At 33.6% G+C, this 10,279-nt stretch overlaps 1 long non-coding RNA gene across 2 annotated transcripts; it reads left to right on the plus strand.

Annotated features, from left to right (window-relative positions):
- The first annotated feature begins 3,328 nt into the window (after positions 1 to 3,328).
- Positions 3,329 to 10,035, plus strand: LOC112020047 (uncharacterized). Of its 2 annotated transcripts, none has more exons than XR_002883754.2 (5): positions 3,329 to 3,505; positions 4,433 to 4,462; positions 4,590 to 4,889; positions 4,978 to 5,046; positions 7,314 to 10,035. It is a non-coding gene; the product is annotated as an uncharacterized LOC112020047 (long non-coding RNA). The 2 variants fall into 2 exon arrangements; XR_010626638.1 differs by lacking the exon at positions 3,329 to 3,505 and adding an exon at positions 3,513 to 3,961.
- The last annotated feature ends 244 nt before the right edge of the window (positions 10,036 to 10,279 follow it).

Genomic DNA, 10,279 nt, shown 5'->3' on the forward strand with positions numbered 1-10,279 from the left:
GAGTGGGTTCAAGTTACACTTGGTGTAACTCCACAAGAGTTACACATTTTTTAAGTCATAAATTTCCAAAAGATCTAACTGTTAAAAAGAAAACATTATAATTCTTTACATCATTAAATATTTACCTAATTAATAGCATCCTTATTATCTCTCTTCTTATTAAATATTTCTGTGTCTCCTTTTTTTTTTCTCTCTAATTTCTGTGATAGATGCACTTTGTTGATGGCTGCACAATAATGTGAGCAAGCCCAGTTGTTGTATCTCCTCCTCCACTGTGTAAAAGCTGAGCACAGTGTGATGGGGTCAATGGTGTCCTTCTTTCCCATTTGTTACAAGTCTCAGATAAAATCCCAATAACTCCATTCCTAAGCATGGTTGTTGCTTATGCTTTTGTCTATCTCTTTTTTTTTTTTTTTTTTTTTTTTTTTTTTTTTGTGTTGTTGTTGTTGTTGTTTTGTGATCATAAGAATTGAATTTGAATTCAATCCAATCGAGAACAATGAAATCAAAGAAAGTAAAAAAGGTTTGCATGAATTTTGAAGAATTGCTTGGACTGAGGTGATGGAAAGAAAAGAGTGTGGTTGGATGCTCTTTTCGCTTTTGCAAATGGTAGTTTTAAAATGTTGGTTTGTTTTGTTCTTTTTTGTTTTTATGGTGTGTGTATGAGTAGAGGATCAAATGAAATGAAATAATAAAAAAATTCAATTTAGATGGATAGAAGAAATAATGAACCCGCACTCTATTTGAACCCCCCCCCCCCCAAAAAAAAGGCAATACATACAGAGTAAAGAATGAATGATTTGTAGCTCCAGGTGAATATCTTCCTAAAAAAGATAAGGATAGTGATAGAGGTTTTATTGAGGGGAGAAAAAAAAAAGGACAAAGCATAGAAAGTGGAGAGAGGAAAAAAAAGGAGATAATGAAATACTTAATAAGGAGAGAGATAAAGAGGATGCTATTAATTAGGTAAGTATTTAATGATATAAAGAATGATGATATTTTCTTTTGACCGTTAGATCTTTTGAAAATCTATGGCTTAAAAAAAGTGTAATTATAACAGGTGTAATTTGAACTCATCTCATTTTATATATATCTATTTATACTATTATTTAAGGGGCTCTCCCTGTTTAGATTCCTGATTTTTTAGTTCAAAAATGCCCTTACACCCTTATATTTAAGTAGAGACAAAACTAAAAGACAATCCAGTAAAAATGCAACTCAACTCCCACTAAAATATTGCCTAAAAAATAGAACCACTCTCCTATTAATTTTCCAATTGATTTATTCACTTATAAATTAGATTTTCAAAATAAAAATTATATATATATATATATAAAATAAAAAAAACACAGTGTTTTTCGTCTTCTACAAAATAGGACCACTAACAAAAAAAAAAAAAAAAGTCTCATTGTATGTGCGAAGCGCGTGTGATGAGGATGAGGCTAGTATATATATATATATATATAAGGGTCATGTTAACGAGTGTCATAGGGTATTGGTTAACAATCTAATTAAAGAAAGTTTTTATGGGAAAAGAAAAAAAAGCAATTAATGTTTTGACAGTTTTTTTCATTTTCCATAAAAGTGATATCAAAACTTTCTTAAAATAGATTCTTAACCAATATCTCAGCGACACTTGTTAACATTTCCCTATATAAAAAGAAGGTTTCAGTAACACAACTTGTGAATATCTCATGTGACACAACTATTGTGTTATCTACTTAAGTACCCAACTATTGTTTTTAAAAAAAAAAAATTAAAAAGTTCCATTTTAGCGACACAATCATCAATATCATGCGTGTTATTTTGTAAAACTTAAAGAAAAGTTATTTATATAATTTTCCCACTTCACTCGCTGCTCAGTGTTGTATTGACATGTGTACCAAAATGGCAAAATGTATATTATCCTTTTCCAGAACATACGATATGCAGCATTGAGAAAACGTTTTCAAAACCTTTCCGACTCGTATTAGAAGATAGAACAACATAATTTAATTTAGAAGACTGCTTTATCGTGGTATTTTAAAGTGATGATAAATAGGACAATCACCAGAACGCCATGTATAGATTTAAACTTTATAAATTAAAAAAAAAAAAAAAAATTTGCCTATAAATTAAGCCATTTTTCATTCAACAAAACATACATTGGAAACACACATCCTTTCTTGTGGTGGATTAGAAACTACATAGGGCTGTTTTTTTGTAGTGTCTCTCGAGGATGGAGCAAAACATGTTTTGGAAGAAAACTGCCTCCACCAATATCTTAAAGGTGGTGATAATGATCATGATGCTCACATTGCTCATTTTTAACAGCAAGCCTGTTGAAGCTGCAGGGCCTTTGGTTGCTGTCATCATGAAGTCAAACAAACTTGAGACAGCCAAGCTGGTATCAGCTTCACTAAACCGAGGCTCGGTTCCACCTTCTGAGCCTAATCCATCATATCCATGCACTGACTTTCCTCTACCCAATGATAATGGTTTAGGTTGCCATCATTAGTGAAGATCATGGAGGGGCTTAGCAACTTGGTCATCCATGGAGTTTGTACTCACGTTTATTCTGAATTTCAATAATAAATAAAATAGCTCTAGCTAGCCACTTGCAAAATGATTGTTTTTATGTTATAGTTGCAATTAATCGTAGCAAACGAAAAAATAAATGTTCTCTCCTCTTCATAATCATGGTTTTTACAGAAAATTGGGCTTAACGGCGATTTTCACCATGAGTGTAATCAATAGAGTAATGGAGGATTTTGTTGGGAAGGGTGAAACATAACCAGCCGTAATGGAGAGAGAGAAGAAGCTTTTTGTGTGAATAATGATATGCTTCTCGAGGTTTGCCACCATAGCAAATTGTTAATAATTTTAAAGTATATTTTGTTTTTATTTATTTAAATAAATTATGAAGTTTCGAAGTTCAATAGTTTCAAAATCATGTTCTTAATAAGAGAGGAACAGTATTAGTAGTTGGTGTTTAAATTCACATTTTCACATTTTAAACAACATTTCACAGTTTTTTATACACCTTTTTACCAACATGTATTTTAAAAAATTACAATCAATAATTCTCAACCTACTCTACCAAAGACCTAAAGGTTCAAGGCTAGGAGGATGTTACGTAAAAGTTGGCAATGGCAACTTCATCGCCATGTTGTTTCTTTTATATTTTCTATACATTTTATTTAAGCACCATTTGAAATTACATTTTCGTCCATTAAAATTTTATTGTGCCAATGCGTGTTTTAGCTGGGTGGTTTTTCGTAATTTGAGAATTTGAATCATCTATAACGTTCGGTTTGTCAACTGTTACGAACAAGAAAAAGGAAAGTCCCAAAAAAGACAGGAACAGAGAAAGAAAACTAGAAAAAGTGAGTACTTTTCTCAGTCTACGATGCTGAGATTTTTGTCAAAACACAAAGTACGATACCTCTGAGTCTGACCATAATAAGCCTCTGCTCATGGCCATGGCCATAGCCATGAAGGGACAGATTTACGATGAGCCCAGCAGGTTTTTTTTTTTTTTTTTTTTTTTGGGGTTTCTGGGTACTTTGAATTTCTGTTTTTTTGTTCTTCTCGGGCTTTATTTTGTCTTTTGTTTTGGAGTAAAAATACGTAAAACTGAGTTTTAAGCATCTGGGTTCTTTTGTAACTAATGGTATTAGCCGATATGCGCTGAATTGTTTTGAGTATGTTAAATTTGTTGAATTCTTTGGGGTATTTTTATTTTTATTTTTGGGCTTTGCCATCTGGGTATATGAGAATTTTTCTTTTAGGGAAATTAAAATTCAATTCTTTTTAATTGAATTTAATTTCTTTTTGTAATTTTTTCATGGATTCCGATTTGTCAATGGTTCTGTGGTGATAGAAACTTAATTGGAGTGTGATAGTTAGTTTTAGAGAGGAAGGAAGAAGTGGGGACAAGTCTGAAGTATTGGTGGCTATGTTGAAGGAAGCGGTGGATTTGGTAATAGATCTGAACATTTTAAAACATTTTTTCTGGTTGCTAATTCTGTTTTTTTTGTGGAAATGGTTCTCTTGTGTTAAAAATTTGAACTTTGTGAGTGTAGGAATAGATAACCGTTGAGGAAGTATTGGACAAACTCTAGGTTTCTTCATAAGATTAGTTACTGCCTTTAATTTATCTTGATTAGGCACAACACTTCTACCTTTAATTTCAGCCCAGCAATATTATAATTTTTTGATTGTTTATCTTCATGGCTGACCCTAGCTAGTTTGTGGAGTACCATTGCTGACCTCAAAATTTAGGATTAAGGCTTTGTTGTTGTTGTTGTTGTAGGTGGTTATATTGCAAATTCTGAATGAGTAGGGGGAAAATGATCCTATATCATTGTCATTATCAATTTTTAGGTTCCTTTTACATATTACATTTATGAATAATTGACTTATAGTTGTTTTTTATTTCTTGGAAATGCAGTGGCTGAAACTGTGCTGGTAGATATATAATGTAAGACTCTCATATAAAAATACAAATTACAAACTCTAGATTTTGATTTTAGCATCTGCATAACAAAATACTCTTTGAAGTAATTTTCTTACTAATAAATTTTTGTTTCTCATTCTAAATGTTACAGAGAAATTCAGCTTTCAATTTAAGCAAAGCCATGATGGAATTACTATGAATGTTCATGGTGTTTTTCACGTTCCTTGCATGTGCGTCAAAACTAGTAGTACATAAAAAGAGAGACTTTTGCCTTTATTTGTATTGTAATAGAAAGGCAGTAGAAGGGCAAAATGATAGAGGAGAAGAAGAAGAAAAGAGGGAAACTGGCAGCAGAAATTCAGTGATTATTATCTGCTTCATCACCAATTGTAGAGAAAGAGGCACGGGAGGAATTCTTCACACAAATCGCAGAAACTCAGGATTTTAAGTTGTTAGTGGTGCATTAGATCTTTCATGTATTTCAATTAATCACAAAATGATTTGTTGATTGATGGATTACAATATGTCTCCATGCTTAGGGACTTGGAGGAAAGTGAGGAGGGAGAAGGGGAAAGGAAGGTTGCAAGTGACAATGAATTGAATTTCAGGTACTTGTTGAAATGACACTAATTACACTAATTACCACATCAATTTGTAAACATTTTATTAAAAAAAATCTAATTGTTTTAGCATTTTTCTAATTGCATATTAGCGCGTTAAAGGCTTGTTAGTGCCAAATGGACAGCAATTTGCATTTTCATTAAAAAAAATTATTCATATTCTGGCCCCCCTCAATCAAAATCCTGGTTCCATCCCTGGCCTTTAGGGTTATTAAAAGTTTTTATTAATAGAATTTAATTTCTTATCTAATTTTTTCATGTGAAAATGCTTGTGAATATCATGTGAAATGCTATCCCAAGTGCCATGCTCATATAGTGTACAAACTAAAGATGGTCCAGTATGCACTTTCATGCTTGGGAATTATGTGGTCTATAGTGTATAATCTATACCACTCAAATAATTGTGTATTGCATTTGCATATAAGACTCACAGTCTTAGGTAACCCATAGTCTATAGATTGGAGATATAGCCTCCTCCGGGCTGAATCTTGCTGCTAGCAGCGACCAGAAACTCTTCCCTTGCTGTAATGAGTAATTTGCCCTCACCTATTTATATTAGCCTGCTTCATCCAATTTTTTTTTTTTTTTTTCAATCATCTAGATCTGAACTATTGTTGTACTGAATGCCTCCCAACAATTATTTTTATGGTGAATGTTGTCTAATGAATTGAAGAACGTTAGGAAAAGAAACACTGTTGGAAGCTAATACAATTTCCATAGCATCCAGTTTCACAATTAAATAATGGATTCCTAACTCCCTAGCTAATATCTAACTGCCCAAACTTCATCCAACACACTCGAAGCTTGCTAATGCAGGGCATTTAGGTAGTTGTTTTACATTTGTAGTTGAGCACAAAACCAGTGGCAAAAGTTGCTTGTGTCTAAACAGTGGGTTGAAGGTATTGTAAGATTGTAACAGCAAGCACTTAGAGCCATTTGTACTTAGTTAGTATGTTAGTTGGTTAGATTGCCAATTACCAATTAGGTTAAGTCTTTAATTGAGCCAATCCAGCGGCTGCTAGTATAGTGCAGCTTGTATAAATAGCAGATTAGGCTCTCTGCTCTCATTTGTATTCAGTTTTTGTATGTGAATGAAATAAGTCTTTTAGAGCTTTTCTTGAACTTTGCAAAGGTGCCTAACCACCTGTCAATTTGTTCTAAGTAACTCACATTCCTTTTAGTTCTAATTCATATCACAGCCAATCACTTTCCCTGCATCACTTGCCCAATAGCTCAGTGGAATCCGTTTACCCAGTTACCCTCTGCATTTCGAATAAGTCCACCCCCACCAGCCTGGCCTGTGCTCCCCCAGGAGGATGATAGAGACAGAGACAAATCCAACAACATCGTTTCAGGAAATCCAACTACAATAATGCCGTTTCAGTAAAACTTAATACAAACAGAAGCATTTCATACAAGTGCCAAAGCCCGAAATTGTGCTCTGTCTAATTATCCCCCTCAGGTTTAACACGTGGTGCAATTAGTGGAAACATGTGTTTAATTACTGATCACTGGCTGTCAATCTGTTAATAGTTCTGTTAGAGAATTAGTTCTGGTTTACTACCTAAATTGATCTAAGCTTAAGCTTATCCCAGTCCTATAAATAGGACTCTTGTATTGCATTACAGGGTGTGCTGCATAATATCAGATTCAGATTTTTTCAATCTCTCTCTATCTCTGTTTTGCTCTTTTGCACATACAATCTCAAACTCTTTCAGTATCCATCGGTATTGAGTCGAACCAGCCCACTGGAGGTCTTTCCCATTTCAGAAACATAATAGACCTGGCTGTAAATGCATGGTTTGAGGGTAAATAGGCAAAATTTCCATTGCCTGACTTAAACTTAGATATTGTACTCTCAGGTTAGGGCATTTATTGCTGAATATTACAGCATTTCTATGCAGCCAAAGATTCCATATGCCTGTCAAAAACACGATAGCCCAATGGATAGAAGATTGAGCATGAATAATAGAACAATTGCCAATCCTTTTGAACCAGGAATGACGGGGGTTTCCCAAGAGAACCCTGTTTCATTCTTGTGGAATAGTTACACATGTTGAGCATGGTTTGGGTTTTGTTATTTGCACTTTAATATATCTTGTGGAGAGGTTACATATGTTGCAATTGCAACGGGCAATTGAAACTTTTCTTGGTTTTGAAACCAAACAAGACAGAGTCTGTGTTATAAAACAAAAATTAACTCTAATGGAATTCTATGATCTATGCCACTCACAATGGTTGTGTATTGCATACAGAACTCAGGGTTGGGTAATCTATAGATCAGAGATACATTGCAGCCTCCTCTGGGCTGAATCTTGCTGCTAGCGATGACCAGAAACTCTTCCCTTTCTGTAATGAGTAATCTGCCCTCACCTATTAATAATTTTTTTTATTATAGTTTCATCCAAATTTTTTTTCAGTCCTCTACATCTTAACTATTGTTGTGCTGAATGCCTCCCTACAGTTATTATTAATATTATTTTTATGTTGTCTGATGGATTGATGAATATCTAATCTTAGATTCATGAGATGTGCCATTTATAGGTTGCATTTGTTAATAGATCTTGCTGTTTGAGTATTATTTTTGGTGATTGTACTGTCATTGGATGCAACTGATTAGCGACTGGACTAGACCAATTGATGTTAGTTTGATTTGGAATGTGATAATGGAACTGTGTTTTCTTTTAGTCTCCAATTTTTTGTTTGGCTTTTGTTATTTGCACTTTTATATGCCTTGTGGAGAAGTTACATATGTAGTGATGGCAACGGGCAACTGAAACTTTCCTTTGTCCTAAAACAGAACAAGACAGAATATTTGTTATGAAACAAGAAATAAATCTGATGGAATTTATTTGTTGGAAGGTTTGCAACCATTGTCTATGGGATTCTGGGTATTTTGGCTCGCACTCTCTACACTGTATAGTAACCTGGTTAATGGAAGTGTTGCACTTCCGCCAGCACTCAGCTACCCTGAGGCTGAGTTTTACATGTGATGAATGATTGGTGTCCTGGAATGCTTTTTCTCTTTCTCCTTTTAATTATAATTATTCTGAATTTTTTTTTTTTTTGGGTTTTATTTGCAAATAGCAACTAGTGAACCCAAACTTTGTGTATTTGTTAAATTTTAAAAACCTAGAACATTGTTTAATAACAAGTCTGAATCCCTGCATTTTATTACTGTTAACCCTCAAGGGGTTGAACATCTCTTAAACAATTATATGATGTCATTTGACTCCATAATTTATGTTATGAAGTTAACTATTATGCCTTTTAGTCTTCTTGAGATAGCCATGCTTGCTAATAGAATGTCTTATTTTATAGGTGAAATAAGGTAATATGATTGCTTAAATTTGATAGCACTAGATGTGCTCAAAGGAGGTTTTAAGTCATGCCAGTCTCCATCATTTAGATTTTTTTTTCTTTTTCTTTTTTATTGCTGTGGTTTGTTCAACTCTTACCCCTATTGTTGATAAGATTTCTCCATGGTACTAAGTACCAATGATCATGGTAAGTTCTTGCAAGAAATTGTTTCAAAATGTGCTACTCAATTTTCTATTATTCAACTTGTTCCCAATATTTCTTCACTGAAAATTGCAAATGATTGTTCACAACCTAGGGAAATAGATGAACGTGGGGTTTTGTAGGGAAGTATTGAGTGCTTTAGTAATAAGATAGTCATATATCTTTTGAGGAACTATACACAATAGTAATTGTAGTGCACATAGTTAGAGACTACTTTTTTTCTTCTTCTCCTCTGCTTCTTACTCTCTTTCAATGTGATCAGACATTAATTATATATACAAGTGGTACAACAGGTAAACCTAAAGGAGTCTTCACCCTCACTGAAGCATCACTGCACTGGTATGCACACCATGTATCTCATGTGTTTCAATACTCTTTGTAAAAGCCTAATGGCCTCTTATAAACTACTATCCTTCATGTGAAAGATCTTTTTTTTGTTTGGTATAACGTATATCCGGCCAATATGCTTGACTGTATATAATTATATGTTTGTGGTGTCAATATTCATCCATGGACATTAGTTGATATCAAATGAAAATCATTAATGTAGATGACCCATTAGGTAGAAATCTTACTGTAGATAAATGCTCTTCAGAATGTTTGATCTGAACATTTATTTGTTATTACCTGTTGTTAGCTAGACTTATAGTACAAGTGATGCTGAAATCACCTTGATTGAACTAGTGCTTGCAACTATGTAATCTGATGTTTTTGTTTTTTGTTTTCTCTTAATTATAGTGTCTTAATTAATTTGTGTTTTTTAAATTGATGTTTGCCGCAAACATTGACTGAAACTTGGGTGTGTACATACACGGATCAATTTTTGCATTGCCTACCATTACATCATATCCATCATATTTTACACATTTAGATTGCAAAGAAATTTATAGTTAGTCAATCGTCATACAATTACAACTTGAGTGTATGCCTTTCTTGGCTACTTGTGTGAGTTGCTGTATAAAATTTGATTTGAAATTTCAGTGTTAGTGATCCTTAACTTGTAAGATAAATTTTCATGGCCTTTTTAATGCTTTACTAACCCCTCTGTATGTGGGTTTAACGGTAATTTAGTTTACTTCATGTTTCTGTTAAAGTTCTTTTTGTTGCACAAATTTTAGTTGTAATATCTCTGATCATGTTATAGAAGGTTGTGGGCATCATCGATGTGTTGAAATTTGAAAGGCTATTCTTCATTGTTTGATGTGGTGTATTTGGAGGGAAAGAAATGCAAGGAGCTTTGATGGGTGCGAGAGGAGAATGATAGAGCTGAAAGCTTTCTTTATGAAGACACACTTCTTGAGTGGATATCAGGCTGCCAGCCTTAGGGTTGTTTTTCTTCTCTAATTTAGTTGAACTTTTTGATTTTTGTAATTTTAGGGCTTTACCATGATGTCCTCGTAGTATACTGCCTCGCAATTATTTTTATTAATAAAGTTTTAATTACCTATCAAAAAAGAGATGAAGAAAGTTGTGTTTATGCCAAAATTTAGTTCAAGGGGAGTCAGGCAGAGATGGCGCAAGTCATTTCCAGCTGATGGGGACTAAGACTGATGATGTTATAACTGTATTTACAGGAGTTAAGTCTGGTCTGCATCTTAAGCTTGTATGTGTGAATGTCTCTCTTTGTTTATGCTATCACTTTATAGGGTTGACTTTAAGTTATTAAATCGAATCTGTTGACAGGCAGTTAAGGAGAACA

The sequence above is a fragment of the Quercus suber genome, unplaced genomic scaffold (assembly GCF_002906115.3).
Source record: "Quercus suber isolate HL8 unplaced genomic scaffold, Cork oak 2.0 scaffold_821, whole genome shotgun sequence".
Lineage (NCBI taxonomy): Eukaryota > Viridiplantae > Streptophyta > Magnoliopsida > Fagales > Fagaceae > Quercus > Quercus suber.